Source organism: Natator depressus, chromosome 10 (assembly GCF_965152275.1).
Source record: "Natator depressus isolate rNatDep1 chromosome 10, rNatDep2.hap1, whole genome shotgun sequence".
In the NCBI taxonomy this organism is placed as follows: domain Eukaryota; kingdom Metazoa; phylum Chordata; order Testudines; family Cheloniidae; genus Natator; species Natator depressus.
In genome coordinates this window covers 14,691,933-14,714,839 of record NC_134243.1, presented here as the reverse complement: position 1 = coordinate 14,714,839, position 22,907 = coordinate 14,691,933, and the positions used below count along the sequence as shown (strand labels likewise).

The 22,907-nt window shown below is 42.3% G+C and overlaps 1 long non-coding RNA gene across 3 annotated transcripts in view; it reads left to right on the top strand.

Annotated features, from left to right (window-relative positions):
* The first annotated feature begins 39 nt into the window (after positions 1 to 39).
* LOC141994836 (uncharacterized) overlaps positions 40 to 22,907 on the top strand; it is a 44,162-nt gene continuing 21,294 nt past the window's right edge. Inside the window, exon 1 of one of the 3 annotated variants that reach the window (XR_012641211.1) lies at positions 40 to 226. This is a non-coding gene — a long non-coding RNA (uncharacterized LOC141994836). The other 2 variants (XR_012641208.1, XR_012641209.1) reach the window with 2 other exon arrangements.

Below are 22,907 nucleotides of genomic sequence, written 5' to 3'. Positions count from 1 at the left end.
AATGGAAAACTATAGGCTGGAAAACTCCACACTTAACTTAGCTTCTGCTTAGGAGTTTTTTTGATGAACAAGGTATATAATACTAACCAATTGGGAATCAAAAGAGGAAGAAATCTGGGCTCAGTGGAAACTTGAGCACTTGGACCCCTTTCAAGTTCCCCTGCAGATGGAAAGCTGGCCACTGGCCGTCTATAGTTACCCACTGGAGACCTCCACAAGACCTTTGGTAAATATGAATCTGGGGTGCACTGCTGACCTGTTGTGGATGTGTGTAAGACTAAATAAAGTAGAAGCTTTGAGGGAAAGCACTTTTGTTTGCCTGCTTGCATCAACTATCTATTGGCTGGATGGCCATGTCCCCATTGACTTATTTCCTGCCACCACCTCACCAAGAGTAAAGTTACCAAGAACTTTGGATTCAGCAAAACTGCGGGTACTACGCTGACTGCATCTAAGAGCGGTGAGAGTCAAGAGTATATTCATAACTCATTCAGGATTATGATGTGCGAATCTGAGTGTCACAAAACCTGACATAAATTCAACTATCAACCCAGCTCCCTTTGAAAATAGGGCCAAGTTTGCTCATATGATCTTGAGCTTTCAATCAATCCAGGCCAAATTATGACTTTGCAGAAAAAACATCAATCCAGACAAGCTTCAGGAGCATTTTAGTTTCCTGTGAACATTTTACTTGGCTCAAAACCTGATGAGATGGAGTTCAGTAGCAAGTAAATTTTTTCCTTCTGAAGTTTCTAATGAAATTTATCTATGTGGGGCCAGAGAGATAAAAGAATGTAGGCACCTAACTCCTTTTGATTTCTGATGGTTAATATATGGTAATTTTCCTTTATCATTGCTGAACTCTCACCCATCACACAACCACAGAGGCATCATATTGCCAGGACAGCCCCAGAATTGGGGATGGTGCCCCAGGCATAATTACATGTCCTGTATTTTATTTTAAAGTCAAATGGAAAAAAACGTGGTGCAGGATTCCCTGTAGCAACAACTTTGTAATGCTATTTTGAGGGACTGTGTAAGTAGAAAAGCAGGCCAATTCCTTCATGTTTTAACAGTTTAATTATGTCTATGATTACAAACAAAATAAAGGGGGCTTGTGATGAGTCATAATTAAATGACCCACTCTTATGGATTGTGTCAGCACAATACAGTGACTCCACATAAAATCTTGGCTGATGAATTTCAGCTACACTACTCGTTGCAGCAATTTTGCCTTCTCTCGCTATTGAGCCTGTGGTGGCGGTCAGTAAAATACCAGATGCAGAAACTCTGCAATGCTCCTATTTTATGTAGCACGTGTGAGTGTGGAGGAAATGCCTCTATTGAAAGAGAAATGTTGTGAGCTCTGCGATTGTATATTTATTTGTAAATTTGCTTTTGGCAAATAAGGTCCTCATTTAAAAATGGGAACTTCGTTTTGGCCACAAAATGATTGTATTTTAACAGCTAGAATTTATGCACGCCCATTCCCATCACAATGACCAAATGGGCACTAAAACGTATAGGTAGAGAAACCTGAGCACCTCCTAGATCTGAGATTTACCGACCTTTTATCTCTGCATGCCTGAAATCTCTCTTCTTCTTAATTGCAAATGTACAATTGGTTCTTGTTCTATGGTACATTGCTGGATAGGTTTCTTTTAATAATGAGCTCTCTCTTTGAGAGATAGCTTATGTACCCCATAACAGGATGCTTCTTTTGAACTTAGCTTTAATTGAATACCAGTGTCTTATAAATCCAATATGAATGTCTGGAATCTGTATCAGAAATGACCCTCGGCAATAGTCTTTGAAATACCCATACTTTGAAATGTATAATAATATATCCCTCTTTTGCGCTAAGTCCACCCCTCTCTCTTGATTTGTCAGTACCCAGGAGGTGAATAAAGGTGCAGTATGGGGTGGATGAATAAAGATTTAATGAACAGGAGAAAAGTAGATGATACTTATCATTTTTGTCTTTTTTTTTTATAGCAAAGTCCATGGAAACCATATGCAAATAAAGCAACTATTCTGTTGAATAGACTTCTTTGTGTTAACTGCAAAATAGGACAAAGCTGATGTTTGTGTCTTTAAGGGGAAATTCTATGAAACAATGCTCCCATTCCTAAGGGAATGTACAGTAATCCTAGGCAGGGGCTTGGAAGATCAAAACAATTTACAATAGGAAAATCAGTAGGGCTTTTCTCAGTGTAAACACTATTTTACAATAAACTTTGTAGCCTTAGCAACTGATTGCTACAGTGCTCTCGAGTGGTGCTCTATAATTGTCTCCATTAATACTTTGATCTTTGGTTCTGTGCATGAAAAACATTTTAAATGACCGCCTGCCCAATATGTTACTGAACATATTTTATATTCTTTATATTCTTTTATATTCTTCTTGCCCTTTCAGTAGCATTCAGTTTCCTATGAAGTTTCTTTTTATGTAAATTTCCCAGCAGAATATTTACCATATAAACCTAATGACAATAACCATCTTTTTTGGATCTGATAAATTATTAATGTGGCAGCTTTAGAAATCCAGTTGCTTGTGAAATATAATTCTAGGTTGTTGTTAAAAGAAGGATTTGAGCAGCGCGGTTGTGCAGTTCTGAGATATAATGGATCGTTGTTTTGGAGCTCCGGTTCAGAGAGAAAAGAGGTTCATACCAAATTCAAAGTTGATGATTTACTGGAAATCAAAGAACATTGTTTTAAACTGGGATTTGGAGAGCTCTGAATTTGTGAACATGTGCTAAATCCCTTGAGCCAAAATCAGCTGTGTAGTGAATTCTATGACTTCAGCAGGAAGCAATAACTGTAGTCATGTGTTTTGCATAGGGGTTATATGAATTACTTCAGAAACATTAATCCGAAATTAAGAAAGCTTATGTGTGGCAAATGTCTTGTCCACACTGAAGAGGGCAAACATTTTCTTGACCCAACAAAATTAGGGAGTTTGAAAGTGATATGTTATCAATAGAAATGGAATGGAGAAAGAAGATCTATGTTTCCTGCCAATGTGTATTCATATGCCATATGTCCTGCTACAAAGACATAAAGTGCTACAGTATTTTCCTTTATGCTGAAGTACACATTGAAGCATGTCATTGAAGTTGATGAGACTTAAATACATGATTCCCCAAATAAGGATGGACTTAAACATGTTCTGAAATGATCTCTTGAATCGGGACTGTATCTAATATATTAGAAAAGATGGGGATCATTTGCAAGTTGTTTGTTTGCATTACCATAGGGCCAAACCAAGACAAGGGCCCCATTGTGCAAACACATGGTAAGAAACAGCTCCTACATCAAATTGCTTCTATTCTAAATAGACAGGACAAAAGGTGGAAGGGTAAGAGAGGCACAAACAGGTGAAGTGACTTGCCCAAGGTCACTTCTCTCTTGCACTCTTTTTTTCCTCCCTGTTCTGTTTTATTGAAAATAAGAGTGCACTTATTTCTGTTCAGTGAATGAACTTGGACTTCTTCAAATATTCTTCCACTCATTACAGATATTCTGGGGAGAATTCTTATCTTACGGTTTCAGCAGTTGCGGGAGGTATGCTGTTGCTTCTTTTTGGAGAGAACATTTTCCTTAACTCACAACAACTCATGCAAAATACTGATACAGACTAACATGGCTACCACGCTTAACATACTGTAACATTAACAATAAAACCCCATCACAGAACAATTACAAGAGACCAGAGTATCTAAAACCCCATATACAGGTCCCATTTTAAAAATCTCTCTTTCTGTATCCAGCTTAAAAAACTCTACATTATATAGCAGTTAGGTGTGTTATGTGCAGGCCAAACTTAACGCAGAACTGCAAAAAACCAACAACCCCCAAACAAAAAAATAATATGACTAAGGGGAAACTATTTTGCTACACTCAGGGAGACACACCACAACACTAGAAGAACCGCACCATACATCTACTAGAACAAACACCAGACGCCACGGACAGTGCACCACAACCATAACGCTACTCCAGGGAGTGCTAGCCTTCCCCAAACACCCACCATTATCATCACAACTCACCCAAATCTCCTGCCTGCCATCCTTACGCACCGTTCTGGAAAAGCACATTCAGTCATATTTGGGGAGGAGTATTGCTAGAGAAGCCACCAAAAAAAAATAAAGGGTTCAAGATGGCAATCTTTTAAGGACCTATTTTAATTAGTGATAGCTCAAAAACTGATTGGCAGATTTACTTGAAAATCTACAAAAAAATCAATTGTTACTCACAGATTTTATGTTCTAAATTCGGGGACAATAGAGTGTAGCCTCCATACAGGTTGTTTCCCTGTTTTAAGTGCAAACTGGAACCCTGCCTTAGATATGGCATCCCTACTGCTCCTCCATAATCTTTCTATCCTAGTACATAACCGCATCTTCAGTTCAGTGGAAGAAGCTGATTAAAAAACCTTTCTCTTGAATTTTCAGTAGAGGCAGAAGATATGTGTTTACTTCTTCTGACTCAAAAAGTATTCTTGTTGGACACTACCATCAGCTTGACTGGAAACTGCAAGAAAGCTCTTGAAATGTATAGGAGTGGAAGAATTCTTTGGTGTCTGTGTGCACTACCCATGCTTACATCTGGGAACATATAAATGCTGTGATTCACAAAGCTGCCTGGGGGATTTGGGCACCCAGTTCCCATTAATCTGGGTGTCTCATTAGTTTTGTTGTCCAATCTGTGCCACAAGTTCTAATGCTTTTGCTTGTCTTTGTCTTGGAAGTGAAGCAATTTTTCAGTGTTGGCCCTCAGAAGAGCTGCAAGAAAGTGGCTTAGGCTGTGATGCTTCGTGGGCTCTCAAATACTATCGAGGAAGAAAAGGCTACTTCTCCTGTAAGGTCTGCAAACATCATCACGAAGAAAATTAGCATACTGCGCACTTCTGTCAATCAAAACGATGCTGGAGGAGTAGAGTGTGCTTTTTCCCCAAAGTCCTCTGCTGTTTCTGGGGTTGAGCCAACCCTCAGTGAAGTCAGTGGGAGTGACTAATCCCATTGACTTCACTGGGAGCTGAAGTAAATTCTGTATGACAACCTGTGATGGGATGGACTAGGCCCAGAGGCCTCCTGCTGGAGGTCTCAGGGTCCTGCCACACCTGTCCCAGGAAAGTAGCAGTGGAGCTAAGTCCTCCAAGTGGCCTAGAGAAGTTTCTAAGGGCTAGCCAATCAGAGAAGCTGCAGGGAGCAACCAATCAGGGCCCAGGAGGGCCATATAAAAAGGAGTTGCAGAGTCAGAGACAGGTAGTTCCTTGCTGTAGCCAGAAGAGTGCAGAGGACGCTCCTGGCTGGCCAAAGGGATTGCAGCACCTCAGGCAGCTCAGTGCTGGCAGGGAGCAGGGGAGCGAGAAAGAGCTCCTGGCTGGCTGCTGGGCCTGAACACAGAAGAGCCCTGAGTGAAGGGTGAAGTTCTGGTGAAGACTGGGGCTGCAGGGAAGTGGCTCAGGGAATTGAAGGCAGCTTCATTAAAGGGCATGGCAGTACATGGCTTCTATTCTTTGGATCCCTGGGCTGGGACCCGGAGTAGTGGGTGTGTGGGCCTGGGTCCCCTTCTCCCCCACTCCCCCAATAAGCCACTGGGGAAGTGGCCTACAATTGGACAGTGATAAACCCTGAGAAGCGGATCTGAACTGCTTAGTGGCCCAGGTGGGGCTTGAAGGGCCCAGACAGGATGACACCATTGCCTCCAGGAAGGATGCCCTGGGAGTACAGCCCGATACTAGGGCCAGGACTATTTAAAGACTGCAGACACACTTGACCAGAAGTGAACGCTCATGAGAGGTGGGTGCCACACTGTTCCACAACCACTACCCATACTATGTCCCCGTCTTGCATGTCCTTTCCCACCAAAGCAATTCTGTCCTCCATTGTCTTGGAAAGTGTTTGGAGTCCAATTTCTGAATGGAAGCCTTGACTTATGTCACAATTTGTGGTGTGCTAGATTCCATTCTTTGACCAGGGCCATGGCCATGTTTTTCTGATCCCTGGTTGCAACCTTATTGCTGATAAGACTTCTTCTGTACCTTTCTAATGATTGACCTAACCTTACAGAGGAACAGGGTGGTTCCCAGCGGGATCTTCCTGGGTGAAAACTATTCAGATAGTCACAGCAAAACAGCTTGTACAAAATGAAATTTAAAAGGGTCCTAGAACCTTTTTCTGGCCTTGTGCCCAAGGTAAATCTCACATAGAAGGATAAGTCTCCAAATTCCTTTGCAGGGCTACAGACTACACAGCAGCCTTTCAAAGAGCAGTTTAAAAGAAGGTGACCAGTCTATTATGAATAAGCTAGTTTCCACCTGGCTGAAGCTAACTTTTATCTCTGTGTAAGAGTCAATTACCCAGGAATCTGCTGTTGGGCAAAAGTTCCTCTTGATTTAATGAGAGGAATCAATTAGAAAGGCAGCTGAAAGTATCATTGTGTGTCAGATTAATTTAAACTTTGTTTTCTGCTGTTGAAAACTTTATTCTCCACTTTCTCCTCCGTGTCCTGGATGCACAAAATTATTACACTTAATTGGGTTCTCTGGACACTACTCATTTCTCAAGATTTACTGCAATTACACAATACCCATTGCTCTTTTTTTTTTGTTTCCTTGTGATTAAAATTTAAAATACTGAAACACTTCCTTTTCACCACTAATCCTTTTCTCCCCTCATCTTCTAGGCAGATTCTGTAGTCATGAATCATTAAAGCAGTGAAATAAACAGGCAGCCTTAACTGACAGTTCATTATGGAAAAACCAAGGCACAGGTTAGAAATCTTGAAGCATTTTTAATAGCTGTAAAAAAAAATCACATATGTTTTTCTTGACAATGAAACGGTTCCCTAGATGTTTTCTCTACCATCAAAAGAAAAATCAAGTTTTTACACAGGAAAGGATCATAGCAGCTACAGCCAGGAAAGACTTTTGTGCACCAGGGACATGGAGCAGCTGATCTAATAAGAGGTGATAAATGATTTTTCCCTCCATGGACTAGACCTTGATTTGGATTGTGCTCCCATTTAAAGGAATAAGAATATCCCTTATATCCTGTACCCTGGGTGAGTGCTGCCCACACATTAGATGTAAGTGTGAGTAAGTAGGCAGAGATACTCACTTGCATATTCCTTCCCTGGAGGAAGTAGGTGAGGAGGGATAGGGAATGGGTTTAGCCTTTGTTCCACCCCTCTACTTGCTGGCCAGAATAACTGAACCTGTGTAAGTTGTGAGTGGTGGCCAGTAATGTACTGATGGTGTAGGCCAGCAACAGATGACTAATTGCCTCCTCCACCTAGTTTCTGCAGCAAAGAGGAAGCAGGGGAGGAGGGATGTGTCTAGTCACAACAGCCCAAATCCTCTAAGGTATTTCGGTACATGTCTGCCAGGAGAGTTAGGCACCTAAATGCCTTTGGGGATCTCAGCCAATGCCTCTGGGGGGCACAATGGTTTATGCTCAGGGCTATGTCTAAAGTCACAATCCATCCCCATCTTTGGCTCCTTTTGAAATAGTTACGAACCTTCATTCTTCTAAAGCCAAAGTGCAGGAATCAAACAATAAACCACATACAAGGCCTTCTCTTATTGCAGCAGTTTTTAATAAAATGTGTGCATTTTTAAAACGAGTTAGTTCAACCAAGGCAAAGCCCTATGTGCATACTCTTAAACTGATTTTCAGACCTGGGATATATCTATCGATTTTTCTTTAAGGTATTGTCTAGACTGGGAAAGAAGATGTGATATTATCTATCATGTGTTATCTAACATGTTCTAAAAGTCCTAGGTGAAATGCTGACTCCATTTGACGTGAATAGAAGTTTTGCCACTCACTTAAATGGAGTGAGGATTTCACCCCTAAAGTAGACAAGGCAGTGTATGCTTTGATGTGTGCTAAACTGGCGAAGTTAAAGCAAGATTCACCCGCAGACTTTAACTCAACCAATTTAGCACACAGTAAAGACTGTTGTGTCTTCTGTACTCTAGATCCTTGAATTGTGTTAGTTAGTGTGTGTTAACTAACCTATGCTTAGCAGCACATCTTTAAACCTTAGCCTAGACAAGGCCTTAAACTGAATCAATATAAGACAGATGCAAATTGACTGAAGAGTGTTCATACCGGACTGTGTCCCACTTTAACTAAACTGGTTAAAAACAGAATCTACTTAAAGTTGTGGAACTTGTAATATAGTCAAGGGCTAAGAGAAGAAAACAAAATAGTTAATCAAATATTGCTAGGAAGAGCTACACAAATGAATATAACAACAATGACTAAATGTAACAAAACTATTGAGCTTCTTTTAGTGATAATATAAAATTAATGTAACTTAGTAATTTTTGGTTTAAAAGAATCACCTAGATAGAAATAGCTAATAAAAATACATGAACACAAGGTGGCATTCATATATTATCACTCCCTGAATATCAAAGATTAAAACATCTGAATCCAGTTCTTCACTAAGATGAAATGAGTTCTGTTTTTTAATTAAGGTGAAACTGTAACAAGTGTTTCGTGTTATCACTGCAAAAATAAGACTTATCTTTAGTAAAACAAAACTTAGTGGGAAATGATACTGAGGTTTGGAGACTCTGAGGAGAGAATGTAGATGATAAAGTTAATACTTTTTCTATGTTGATTTGGAGTTATTTTAGAGATATAAGGGAAGAAAAGTGTTTTTGGTATTAAAGATGTATTACCTTTTCATTCCCAGACCTTGCACATTAGCTGATCATTGTATGGCCAAGAAGACTGTAATATCTGTAGATACTGAAATAGTATTTAGCAAAAGAAAAGGTTTTTTTTTAAGGGTATACGATACACTTTCTGTGGGTTTTTAAAATTATTATTTTATTAAAGGAGAACCGGTGGCCCTAATGAAAAGAGAAAGATGAAATGTGAACTAATTCTCAATACCAATAGATTCAGGAATATTTAAAAAAGTGGAATATTTGTGGAATATCATAATGTGTAGATTCTGGGGATTAAGCGCATTGGGGCAGAGTCTCTGAACCTACTCAGCTAGCTGCCTTTGTGCTACTTGAGTGGAGACTAAAGGGCATGTCTACATTTAGCGGGGATCGACGCTGCTGCTTCTCTAACTTGTGCCTGATGGGTTCCCTCCTTTTTGCAGCACTTAGTGGGCACAACAGAGAACCTGGGCCATTATCTTTGACAAGTGCTGCAGTTAAAGCTTGAGTGCTATCATTCTGTACAGAGAAATCCTTAACCTTGCCATCAGTCTCATCCGATGAAGTGAGCTGTAGCTCACGAAAGCTCATGCTCAAATAAACTGGTTAGTCTCTAAGGTGCCACAAGTACTCCTTTTCTTTTTTCTTTTTACGAATACAGACTAACACGGCTGTTACTCTGAAACCTGTCGAATACCTGTAGTTGCTTTTTCTAAATTTACTATTCTATTTTAAACAGAGTGTTTTTCATTCCCCAATTTACAATCTAGTGTCCTCAGGATTTCCCATGGTTGTTTCCACTTACTCAGAAACATTTTCGTAAAGCGTTTTCACTGTTATAGAAATGAGAATGCAGTTTGTGAATAATGACTTTAGGGCACAATCCAGCAAACTATCCATGTACCTAACTGACTGTGATATTTTTATTAACCGTGTTATAAATATAGAGCTTCTAATGATGCTTGCTTTGTGTTGCCTTGCATGAGATAGATGGACTCCTTTGAGTCGCAAGTCATTAGTTGTGGTGGCTCTTGGAAAGGCATTATTTATCTTGACTCCAGTTCAAGAAGGCATCTCCTTTCAGAAGAGAGAACTCAGCACATTTTTAAGTGCTTTCCTGAATTAGTATCCTGGGTTGATTTGTCTGTCTCACACTTTCTCTCACCTTCTCATCTCTCAACATATTTATTTATATACTCTGTCAAAAGATATTTTAATTCCTCTCTGCTGAACTAAGCCACCTGTCCCCAGAGGGGAGAATACCACCAGTGCAACAAGCTGTTAGATTCTTTAATGGTATGAACTGGAGAGAATGCACTATAGCTGTCAGAAAATGGACAGTATTTATTTCTGATGATGTGGTCTCTGATAACATGCAGATTGGCTAGTGTTGTTTTCTTCCTTCCTCTGAAAACATCCACTCAATGTGCAGCAACAGTCAAAAAAGCTAATTGAATGTTGGGAATCATTAAGAAAAGGGATAGATAATAAGACAGAAAATATCATATTGCCTCTATATAAATCCATGGTACACCCACAGCTTGAATACTGAGTGCAGATGTGGTCGTCCCAACTCAAAAAAGATATATTGGAATTAGAAAAGGTTCAGAAAAGGGCAGCAAAAATTATTAGGGGTATGGAACAGCTTCTATATACAGAGAGATTAATAAGATTGGGACTTTTCAGCTTAGAAAATATGGGGGAATATGATAGAGGTCTATAAAATCATGACTGGTGTGGAGAAAGTAAATAAGGAAGTGTTATTTACTCCTTCTCATAACACAAGAACTAGGGGTCACCATATGAAATTAATAGGCAGCAAGTTTAAAACAAACAAAAGGAAGTATTTCTTCACCCAATAGTCAGTCAACCTGTGGAGTTCTTTGCCAGAGGATGTTGTGAAGGACAAGACTATAATAGGGTTCAAAAAAGAACTAGATATATTCATGGAGGATAGGTCCATCGATGGCTATTAGCCAACATGGGCAGGGATCGTGTCCCTAGCCTCTGTTTGCCAGAAGCTGGGAATGGGCGACAGGATGGATCACTTGATGATTACCTGTTCTGTTCATTCCCTCTGAAGCACCTGGCATTGGTCACTGTCAGAAGACAGGATACTGGGCTAGATGGACCTCTGGTCTGATCCAGTATGGCTGTTCTTATGTTCATTAATCCCATCAAATAGGGTCTGCTCTATGAATCCTCTTCCTCCAAAGTGCTCTGTTCAATGCCATATACTCTATCACATCACATGCTAACAAGTCTTCCTTTATGATATCCCACCACTTCTTGAACTGGCCTCTGTCTTTTACCTTCAATCTTGATCTGCTGGACTTTCCTCACGTAGTTGTCAGGACTGCACTTTCCCTGAGCAAATGGTCTGAGCCAGCACTCCCTCATTTTGTCATTTATCTATGTTACTTTAAGCATGTCTCTAACATACACATTCCTCACATGATCTTTCTTGCATACTCCACTCATCCATCTCAACATTTGCATTTCTGTTGAAGAGACCATTTGATCATGTTTCTTATTTTTTGCCCGACATTCAGCACTGTACATTAAAATTGGATGAACCACCATTTTATAGACTTTCCCTTTTAATCTTACTGGTATCGTTCTATCACATGCTACCCCACTTCTCTCTCTCCATTTGAGCCAGGCATTTATTATCCTAGCTTTAATTTCATTCTCCATTTTTCTTGGATTCTGGAACCCATGTGCTTGAAATGTCGCATCTTCAATATTATCTGCCCATCTAGTTTCAATGATAATTCCTAAGTGTTCAAGTTATTAAAATTACATACCACCACTCCGTTTTTCCTCTGCTTATTTTAACTCCATGTCTCTCCAACACATCTCTCCATTTATGAAGATCCTCTTCTAGACTAGCTTTCTCCTCAGTGCACTGATGCACTCCCACCATTACCAATAGTTTATCTGCTTCACCACTAGAAGTTCTGACTATTGACACTGCACCTACACACATGGCCTGAACAAGCCTCACATAAAGTTCCAATACCATTTTCTTCCTCATACGCCATCAGATGACTTCACTTGGAACTCGGTCAAAGGTCTTTTCCAGATCAATGAACATCATGTGAATATTTTTCCTTTTCTCTCTAAATTTTTCCACTAGCTGTCTCAGTGCAAAAATAGTTGGCCTTTCTGGCATGAAGCCATATTGATTTGCTCTAATATCCACTTCACTTCTTAGTCTCTTATTGATGACTCTCTCCCACAGTTTCATTGTATGACTCATCAGCTTTATACCTCTGTAGTTTGCACAGTTGCCCACGTCACCTTTTCCCTTGTATGTCAGCACCAAGATACTTTTTCCTCCATACATTTGGTTCTTTTACCATCTCATGGCTGAATTGAACAGGGATGTCAGCAGATATCAGACTTCAGTTCCAACCTTTTCCCATGCCTCAGTAGGGCTTCTGTCTGGACCTTATTGTTTTTCATTTCTTATACAATGTTTGCCACTGCATCTGGTGTAATAGGCTCCACTGCACCAAAATTCATCATTTTGAAGTTGCATTGCTCTCTTGGGTTTTCTTCATTCAAAAGCTGTTCAGAATACTTTTTCCATTGATCCTTTATGCAACTATCATCAGCTAACATTCTACCAGTTTCATCTTTGATACACCTTACTTCCTTTATATATATCTCTGATACTTCTGTCCCATGCTTTCGCCAGTCTGTGCTTCTTTCCTCCCTTTCTTTGTCCAAGTCTTGTAGAAATTTCCTCCAGCACCTTTGCTTTTGCAACTACATTCCTGGCCAATTTCTTTGCATCCTTGTATTCCTCCAGGTCTTGTTTGCTCTGACTCCTTTGCCAAAGTTTAAGCTTTTTTCTCTTATCTTTTATCACTTCTTTGCTTCACCACTATCAGGAACCTACAGAGCATCCAGTCTGGAAGCAGGGCCCTCAGCACAGCTAGTTTCTAGGCAACCTAACAAGTGCACCTGGCCTGTAGTAGGCTGCCTGATTGACTACACTGCCTGATTGGTTGGAAGAGTCAGCAGACTCGTTCTTAAGCCCAGCAGCAGCAGTTCAGTGGCTGCTCAACGCATTTTCCCATGGCTGCAATAGCTCCTGCTTGTTGTCCGCCTTGTTTCAGTTCTGCTCCTGTTTTGCCTCACTCCAGGTAACCTAGTTCTGCTCCTCAGCTCTGATTCCTGACCTCTGACTTTGACCCTGACACTTGGCTCTTGTATCTCACCTCTGACTCTGGTTCTGAACTGAGCTTCAAATCCTGACTCCGGCTCTGACCCTTGGCTCTGCATCTGAGTCCAGTTGTGACCCTGTGCTCTGATTCCTGGTTACTGACTCCTGTTCTAACCACTAGGCTTGATTCCAGCTCGAACCTCTATGCATGACCACCCATGTCCCAGTCATATCACAACCACCAGGTTTCTTCTGAAGAAGGGCTTTCCCTTTTGATTCACCCACAACTTCATATTTATCACCATAAAATTCCCCAATGTATCCTCTCCTTCCTCGTGAGGTGCTGACCTCATCTTTTCCTTAACCAGCTCCCTAAAGTTAGCCTTACCCTATAATTTTTGCCACCTTACTTTTGGTATTACCCTCTCTGATTTTCTCTGTACCTTCATTCTAAGAAACATATCTAAGATGAGTGGACTATGTTGATCAGTAAGAGACTCTTTCACAATCACCTTGCAGTCTTTTATATCTTTCTTTTCTGCCAGGAAACAAGGAAGTCGTCAATCTGTAGTCTAGTTCTTCCACTCTTCTAAGTAATAACATGGCAGATTGGCTAATATATACATTAATATTAGGTGATGGTACTCAGATGACTAGCACTCCAATTACCAAGCACTTCAAAGTATGCCCTCACTCACAGCTGCGCTTATTTCAGTGTTCAGCTAACAGTCAACTAGTAAGAGACATCCTAATTAGTCATATGAAGTGGAAAAATTTAATGGATTCTGTTTCCCATGCTGGTGAGGATACTGCTAAAATAAATTTGCCTTTATACGGTGTCCATTAGTAGTGTAAAAAGTTGGATACAGGATGACATGCAGTCAACCACCCCCATTTCTGCTTGGTCCAAATTCTACATGAACAGCTAAAAACATGAATGTGGGACGGAGAGGCAGGAATTCCAAACCCAGCTCTGCCGCTAACTTGTGGTGTGGCTTTAGGTAAGCCACTTAACTTTGGGTCTCAGATTCCTCATTTTTAAAATAAGTAAGCATTGTTATCCTTAGCACAGGAACAATCTTTTAATTTTACTCTCCCTAATTTTAAAAACATTAAAGCCTCTAAATGTGTATTCAGTTTTATACACAATCATTTGTATACATCAAGAGCAGGATTTATTTTTCCAGAAAACATGGATTTGCAAAGGCACCTTGAGGAGTTCCCCTTCAGCACCTTTGACAGTTTCACATTTTATCATCCAACCTCAACTTTATATAAAGGGATAAATTTCTCTAAACAATTGTATAAAATGTTCATTTTAGCAGACGATAAACTAGAGCCTCTCTCCACTTGGACAACAGGAATTCAGGAGTAGAACTGGATGAATAATTGCTTGTAAACCAAAAAATCAGTTCGGGGGGGAGGGGGAGAATGGTTTGGGTCCAACCAAAATCATATTTTTAATTTTTTTTAAAACAAATTGAGAAAAATCTGAAAACGTTTGTTTCTGGTCAAACAAAATGTGTTTTGATTTCAGGCATTTTTAACACATTTTTTTCTGAATAAATTTTTTGTCTACACAATTTCATCCAGCTCTGTTCAGGAGTGTTATTCCTTCTACCTATGAAAAAGATGAGAACATAATGGTTTGGTGCCTAATTTTTGGTATATGTCTCAAAGGTGATGTCTGTAGGAAACTAGAACTGGACTATAAAAAGGTTGGGGGGGGGGAACAGATGTTGAAATTGACAGTAAAGACAAGGAATCATGCGGGTGGAGGCTGTTTATTGTGGTTATTTAACTTTTTTTGTTTGATCACTTTGTGACTGATCACAGTACATTGTGTGCTAAGATGCTGCCTTGTCAAAGTAGTACTTGAGTGACTGAGAGGGAAGAGGGAATAGCTAATACTGTTACACTTGGCGCTTTTAGCATTGGATATAAGTAACTGACACAAATATTTTGGCAGGGAGTCAAATGTTTTCTCAGTTAAGTGTTCACATGTTCAGTGCATAGCAGAATGTAATGCATCTGGTTGATTAAAAGGTATCTCTTTCTAAGAATGAAGGCAGGTATGTAAGTTCAGTTGGTGAACTGCTAGCAAATCACTGATTGTCTTTCCCAGCTGAAATAACAGCAGAGGAATGCAAAGCAAATATTTACAATGGGTGAACTTCCTCTAGCAGTTCATGAAGTGAGCACAAACACTGGGAGGTTGGCCTATTTCCAGAAAAGAGGACTTGGGTTTTCTGTGTCATCCTATCTCCATTTGAGCTGAAGGAACTGGGAAGGTGCATCTGGTAAATAAACTTGTATTTGAAAGTGAACCAATCTCTCAGTTTACCAGTCTCCTAAACCCAGGTGAACTCTACTAACACCAATAAAGCGCTGGGATGTGCAAGTGTGGGGCTTAGAGGCATTTTGGAGAGATCATAGAATCATAGAATATCAGAGTTGGAAGGGACCTCTGGAGGTCATCTAGTCCAACCCCCTGCCCAGAGCAGGACCAATCCCAACTAAATCATCCCAGCCAGGGCTTTGTCAAGCCTGACCTTAAAAACTTCGAAGGAAGGGGATTCCACCACCTCCCTAGGTAACGCATTCCAGTGTTTCACCACCCTCCTAGTGAAAAAGTTTTTCCTAATATGCAACCTAAATCTCCCCCTCTGCAACTTGAGACCATTACTCCTTGTCCTGTCATCTGCTATCACTGAGAATAGTCTAGATCCATCCTCTTTGGATCCACCTTTCAGGTAGTTAAAAGCAGCTATCAAATCCCCCCTCATTCTTCTCTTCCACAGACTAAACAATCCCAGTTCCCTCAGCCTCTCCTCATAAGTCATGTGTTCCAGACCCCTAATCATTTTTGTTGTCCTTCGCTGGACTCTTTCCAATTTGTCCACATCCTTCTTGTAGTGTGGGGCCCAAAACTGGACACGATACTTCAGAGGAGGCCTCACCAATGTTGAATAGAGGGGAACGATCACGTCCCTCGATCTGCTGGCAATGCCCCTACGTATACACCCCAAAATGCCATTGGCCTTCTTGGCAACAAGGGCACACTGTTGACTCATATCCAGCTTCTCATCCACTGTCACCCCTAGGTCCTTCTCTGCAGAACTGCTGCCTAGCCATTCGGTCCCTAGTCTGTAGCGGTGCATTGGATTCTTCCGTCCTAAGTGCAGGACTCTGCACTTGTCCTTGTTGAACCTCATCAGATTTCTTTTGGCCCAATCCTCCAATTTGTCTAGGTCCCTCTGTATCCTATCCCTACCCTCCAGCGTATCTACCACTCCTCCCAGTTTAGTGTCATCCACAAACTTGCTGAGGGTGCAATCCACACCATCCTCCAGATCATTAATGAAGATATTGAACAAAACCGGCCTCAGGACCGACCCTTGGGGCACTCCGCTATATACCGGCTGCCAACTAGACATGGAGCCATTGATCACTACCCGTTGAGCCCGACAATCTAGCCAACTTTCTACCCACCTTGTAGTGCATCCATCCAGCCCATACTTCTTTAACTTGCTGGCAAGAATACTGTGGGAGACTGTGTCAAAAGCTTTGCTAAAGTCAAGGAATAACACGTCCACTGCTTTCCCTTCATCCACAGAACGAGTTATCTCCTCATAGAAGGCAATTAGATTAGTCAGGCATGACTTTCCCTTGGTGAATCCATGCTGAGTGTTCCTGATCACTTTCCTCTCGTCTAAGTGCTTCAGAATTGATTCCTTGAGGACATGCTCCATGATTTTTCCAGGGACTGAGGTGAGGCTGACCGGCCTGTAGTTCCCAGGATCCTCCTCCTTCCCTTGTTTAAAGATTGGCACTACATTAGCCTTTTTCCAGTCATCCGGGACTTTCCCCGATCGCCATGAGTTTTCAAAGATAATGGCCAATGGCTCCGCAATCACATCCGCCAGTTCCTTTAGCACTCTCGGATGCAACGCATCCGGCCCCATGGACTTGTGCACGTCCAGTTTCTCTAAATAGTCCCAAACCACTTCTTCCTTCACAGAGGGCTGGCCACCTCCTCCCCATGCTGTGCTGCCCAGTGCAGTAGTCTGGGAGCTGACCTTGTTTGTGAAGACAGAGGCAAAAAAAGCATTGAGTACATTAGCTTTTTCCACATCCTCTGTCACTAGGTTGCCTCCCTCATTCAGTAAGGGGCCCACACTTTCCTTGGCTTTCTTCTTGTTGCCAACATACCTGAAGAAACCCTTCTTGTTACTCTTAACATCCCTCGCTAGCTGCAACTCCAGGTGTGATTTAGCCTTCCTGATTTCATTCCTACATGCCCGAGCAATATTTATATACTCATCCCTGGTCATTTGTCCAGTCTTCCACTTCTTGTAAGCCTCTTTTTTGTGTTTAAGATCAGCAAGGATTTCACTGTTAAGCCAAGCTGGTCGCCTGCCATATTTTCTATTCTTTCTACGTATCGGGAAGGTTTGTCCCTGTAACCACAATAAGGATTCTTTAAAATACATCCAGCTCTCCTGGACTCCTTTCCCCCTCATGTTATTCTCCCAGGGGATCCTGCCCATCAGTTCCCGGAGGGAGTCAAAGTCTGCTTTTCTGAAGTCCAGGGTCCGTATTCTGCTGCTTTCCTTTCTTCCTTGTGTCAGGATCCTGAACTCGACCATCTCATGGTCACTGCCTCCCAGGTTCCCATCCACTTTTGCTTCCCCTACTAATTCTTCCCAGTTTGCGAGCAGCAGGTCAAGAAGAGCTCCGCCCCTAGTTGGTTCCTCCAGCACTTGCACCAGGAAATTGTCCCCTACAGTTTCCAAAAACTTCCTGGATTGTCTGTGCACCTCTGTATTGCTCTCCCAGCAGATATCAGGATGATTGAAGTCGCCCATGAGAACCAGGGCGTGTGATCTAGTAACTTCTGCGAGTTGCCGGAAGAAAGCCTCGTCCACCTCATCCCCCTGGTCCGGTGGTCTATAGCAGACTCCCACCACGACATCACCCTTGTTGCTCACGCTTCTAAACTTAATCCAGAGACTCTCAGGTTTTTCTGCAGTTTCATACTTGAGCTCTGAGCAGTCATACTGCTCCCTTACATACAGTGCAACTCCCCCACCTTTTCTGGCCTCCCTGTCCTTCCTGAACAGTTTATACCCATCCATGACAGTACTCCAGTCATGTGAGTTATCCCACCAAGTCTCTGTTATTCCAATCACATCATAATTCCCTGACTTTGCCAGGACCTCCAGTTCTCCCTGCTTGTTTCCCAGGCTTTGTGCATTTGTATATAGGCACTTGAGATAACCCGCTGATTGCCCCTCATTCTCAGTGTGAGGCAGGAGCCCTCCCCTCTCACACGCTCCTGCTCGTGCTTCCTCCCCGTATCCCGCTTCCCCACCTACCTCAGGGCTTTGGTCTCCTTCCCCCGGTGAACCTAGTTTAAAGCCCTCCTCACTAGGTTAGCCAGCCTGCTTGCAAAGATGCTCTTCCCTCTCTTCGTTAGGTGGAGCCCGTCTCTGCCTAGCACTCCTCCTTCTTGGAACACCATTCCATGGTCGAAGAATCCAAAGCCTTCTCTCTGACACAACCTGCGTAGCCATTCGTTGACTTCCACGATTCGATGATCCCTACCCCGGCCTTTTCCTTCCATGGGGAGGATGGACAAGAACACCACTTGCGCCTCATACTCCTTTATCCTCCTTCCCAGAGCCACGTAGTCTGCAGTGATCCGCTCAAGGTCATTCTTGGCAGTATCATTGGTGCCCACGTGGAAAAGCAGGAAGGGGTAGCGGTCCGAGGGCTTGATGAGTCTCGGCAGACTCTCCGTCACATCGCGAATCTTAGCCCCTGGCAAGCAGCAGACTTCTCTGTTTTCTCGGTCAGGGTGGCAGATAGATGACTCAGTCCCCCTGGGGAGAGAGTCCCCGACCACCACCACCCGCCTCCTTCTCTTGGGAGTGGTGGTCGTGGAACCCCCAACCTTAGGACAGTGCATCTCGTGCCTTTCAACTGGTGGAGTCTCTTCCCGCTCCCTTCCCCTAGACGTATCATCTGGGCCACTCCCAGCAATGGTACCTGTAGAGAGAACATGAAAACAGTTACTTACCTTTATCTGCGTTGCTGGTACATGGACGTTCCCCCTTCTTCTTCTGGAGGTCACATGTTGCCAAATTTCATCACCGTCCTCCTGTCCCCGCTGCGCAGCCTGCTCTGAATCTTCAGAACCTTGTGCCCGTAGAAGCATATCCTGACGTCTGTCCAGGAAATCTTCAGTTTCTCTTATGCAACGCAGGATCGATACCTGTTGCTCCAGACCTTGAACCTTCTCTTCCATTATGGAGACCAGCTTGCACTTTGTACACACAAAGTCGCTTCTGTCCTGTGGAAGAAAGACAAACATGGCACATCCAGTCGACGAGATGGTATGAAATGCTCAGTTCATGGTGGTTGTGGAACTAGTTTGTAGATGTAGATGAGCCCTCAGTACATTCCTTTCTTCTCTTTCTGAAAGCTTCTGGGAATGCACTGTCTCCTCTCTTTCTTATAGCCATCTCTTCCAATAGTCAAACAATTAATTTGGCTCAGGAACTCAGTTCATGCTTCCCTTTCTTTTCTGCTTGTCTCCATGATAAAGAATGAATCAAAGCCAAGGCAAATTAAAGCTATCCTTGTGTGAATTTTAGGAGTGGCCTTAGTTGGAAGAGTTGAGTTTCTGGTGGAAAGCTTGTTGCAGTACTTTTAAGGCTGGATCCAGCTTATGCTGAAACACTACTATTGGCTTTAATGGGAATTGAGTCAGGCCTCTTCTATGTTCTGAATCACTTTGGCTTTGTCATATGGTATTTCTTTGAGTGAATGAAAAGAATAATAAATATCTGCGTTCTATGTGTGGATTTCAGAGTGCTTTATAGAGCGTGTGGCTTTAGCTTCACAACATCCCTCTTACACCGGTACGTATTTTTCCAGAGTTATAGACAGGCATAGGAGTAGCCATTTGACTTGCCATATGCCAAGTCAGTTGGGGCACTAGACTTGTGCCGTCTTTCTCCCCATCTTTCTCCCTATCTATACTAGGACTTTGTCAGTAAGTCAGAGTTTTCTCTTTATGAGGCGTATTACAAAACAACTAAGCAATAAGTGGTGTCCTCAAACATAACTTGGCCTGACCTGTACAGACTGCAGCTCTGCATGGCTTTCAGTTTCTGTCAGTGATTGTTACAAGCCAAGGTGATCTTTTGTGCTGTGAGGCACAATTTGTTGGAAGGAAATAAAACTTGTGGATTTCAATGATTTAAGCCCTGTGTTACTGGAAACCCCACAATCTCTCCAAATTCCAGGTCCTTACTACGCTAATTTGTTCTATGATCTGCCTAGAAAGCTAGCATAAATATAGTTCACAAGCCAACTGTTGCTGAGAGCCCTCATTAAGAGAATGGTAAATTGGGTTTGTCGTACTGAATCTGATGAGCTGAATTGCCTTTGAAAAGCAGCAGACATCAGATTATACTGGTATATTGTGAAGGCTTTTGCAGACCAATGCTGTTTCAAAATAAAAATATAATCCTCTTGAGATAAAATCAAACCAGCCAAATCCAACATCCTTTAGATTTAACATGTTTATTTGTTTTGTGTTTAATTGACTATTAAATCCTGCAATGTTTTTTACATGCCTTCCTCTCCCCAAGTCTTCTCTTAAATTACAAATCGAAACTAATATCTTGTCCTCCAGAGGGTATATGAAGTCATCTAAAAATGCAAGGAAATAAATGACTTCCAGAGAGATAGCTTATCAGTTATGCATGACTCCAGTTCTGATGTCATTCACAAAGCGAGCTCTGCTGTCTGGGCCATTTCATGATTTTACTGAAATCACGAGCAAAGATCTCACTGATTTGAATGCAATCCAGATATGGCCCTGGAACAGTGGCTTGAGGCTAACCAACCCCCATTAGTTAAGAGACACACATGAGCGAGATTAGCTGTTTTTCACTATAAAGGGTGTCAGGAAGTTGTGGGGAGGGGAGATCAGGAAATTGCAGTTAGTGAGAAAGGCCTCTCCAGTGAAGACCTTGATACCAGGGGCGTTTGGGAACAGAGCCCAAGGAACAGAAGGGGCAGACCCTGATTGGGTTTGAGCCTGGAAGCTGAAGCCAGGCAGAACTCTAGCTAGGGAGAGCAGTGGGGACAGGCTGTGAGAAAAGTTTGGGACAGAAAAAGAGCTCTGGCGATGAGAGAGGCCATGAGCTAAGTATGAACTTTTGTGTAGCGATGGACTTTATTTTGGGACCCTGAGGATTGTTTAGAACAGTTTCTGTTATTAAACCAGGCCCAGATCAGTGGGGGGGTTAACCCAGAAGTCTGTGTGCAGTTCTCAAAAGGCCCTAAAGTGGGGAGAAACAGAGGTGGGGTGCTGCAGAGTGATCTCTGGCCACGAAGGGGAGCTCAGGAGGCCATTGGCCTGTGACAGGCCCATTAGGAACATCTGACTGAGAACCTGAATGTTTAGATTGGGAGCCTGCTATTGAAACTGCCGTGGCTCCCTGCAGCATTTTGAAAGGGTGACTACTCAGAGAGCCGCTGTTCATATTTGTCTTATGCAAATTTGTTCCAGGGAATAATGAGGCTAATAGACCTAAAAACTGCTTTTCCATTTCATGACTGTTAAGAGTTCCTCTCCGAGCTGGTTTTGAGCACCACTTCCTGATGACCTCAAAGGAAGAGTCTTAAATGTATTCTGTACTAGAGCTGGTCAGAAAAATTCCAACAAAACATTGTTTTGTCAGAGTCTGGTGGGGATGGAGTGTTTCATGGTGACAGATGGATTTTGCTGAAGTACAGAGAGAACCCAGGCAGGTGCCTGATCTTCCTGCCAGCTTGCCTATCTGGCCCCTTGGTTAACCCGAACTTCCCTGGCCCCGAAGCAGCCAGCCTTGTGGGCAGCCCCAGGGTTTCTAGGGTTTATTCCCTTTCATGGAGAACTTAAAAATATTTTAGTTTTTGTTCCAAATTAGAATGAAACCACACTTGGAAATATTGAAATTCTCTGTGAAATGCAATTAGCTGGCTTAGCACAGCTGTATTCTGCCCAAAGCGGCAAAAGAAATCTCCATTTTCAAAGTAAAGGAGGTGAGGTCACCGGGGAGAGAAATGGAACTTTACAAGATGGCCAGTTCAATTAAAAATGTATGAAAAATGAAACACCTGATTGTGAGACCTGAAGCTTTTGGCTGCCTGAATGTAAAATGTAGAATCAAATAATAAGAGATTAACTGCTGCTCAGAGTGGCCCGTGGGAATCTACACTAATCAATTTTTTTTTGTCAAGCTAGTGGTGGATGGTCCTCATCAGTCACTTCATTAGGATTTAAACCTTCTATTCCATAATCTCAGCTTTGTGTGTGCGCACGCCCATGTGTTTTAAGGCATTCTGGCCCCATTTCAGCAAAGCCTTTACACAAATGCTTAAATCCCATTGGAATCAATGGGATTTTTATGCACATGCTTAGTGTTAAGAATGTGCTAGAGGTCCTGATTCAGCAAAGCATCCTTATTAAGGACCGCACTTCAACACATAGAATCATAGACTATCAGGGCTGGAAGGGACCTCAGGAGGTCATCTAGTCCAACCCCCTGCTCAAAGCAGGACCAATCCCCAATTTTTACCCCAGATCCCTAAATGGCCCCCTCAAGAATTGAACTCACAACCCTGGGTTTAGCAGGCTAATGCTCAAACCACTGAGCTATCCCTCCCCCTATGCTTAACTTTAAACATGAGCCTAAATCCCATGGACTTCAATGGGATTTAAGCATATTCTTATTTTTCAGCATATGGATAAGTGTTGTCCTGAATAAGGATGGATTTAAGCACATGCTTAAATGCCTTCTAGAATTGGGGCCCAAGGCAGTGACCCTGCAAAAACTTTAAACACGGGCTGAACTTTGCATATCGTGAGTAGTACTTTGAAATCAATGATACTAATCAAATGTATAAAGATAAGCATATGGCTAAGTCTTTGGAGCATGGGGACATTTTGCCAGTGAGGGGAGGGGTGCTGAACTGGGGCCT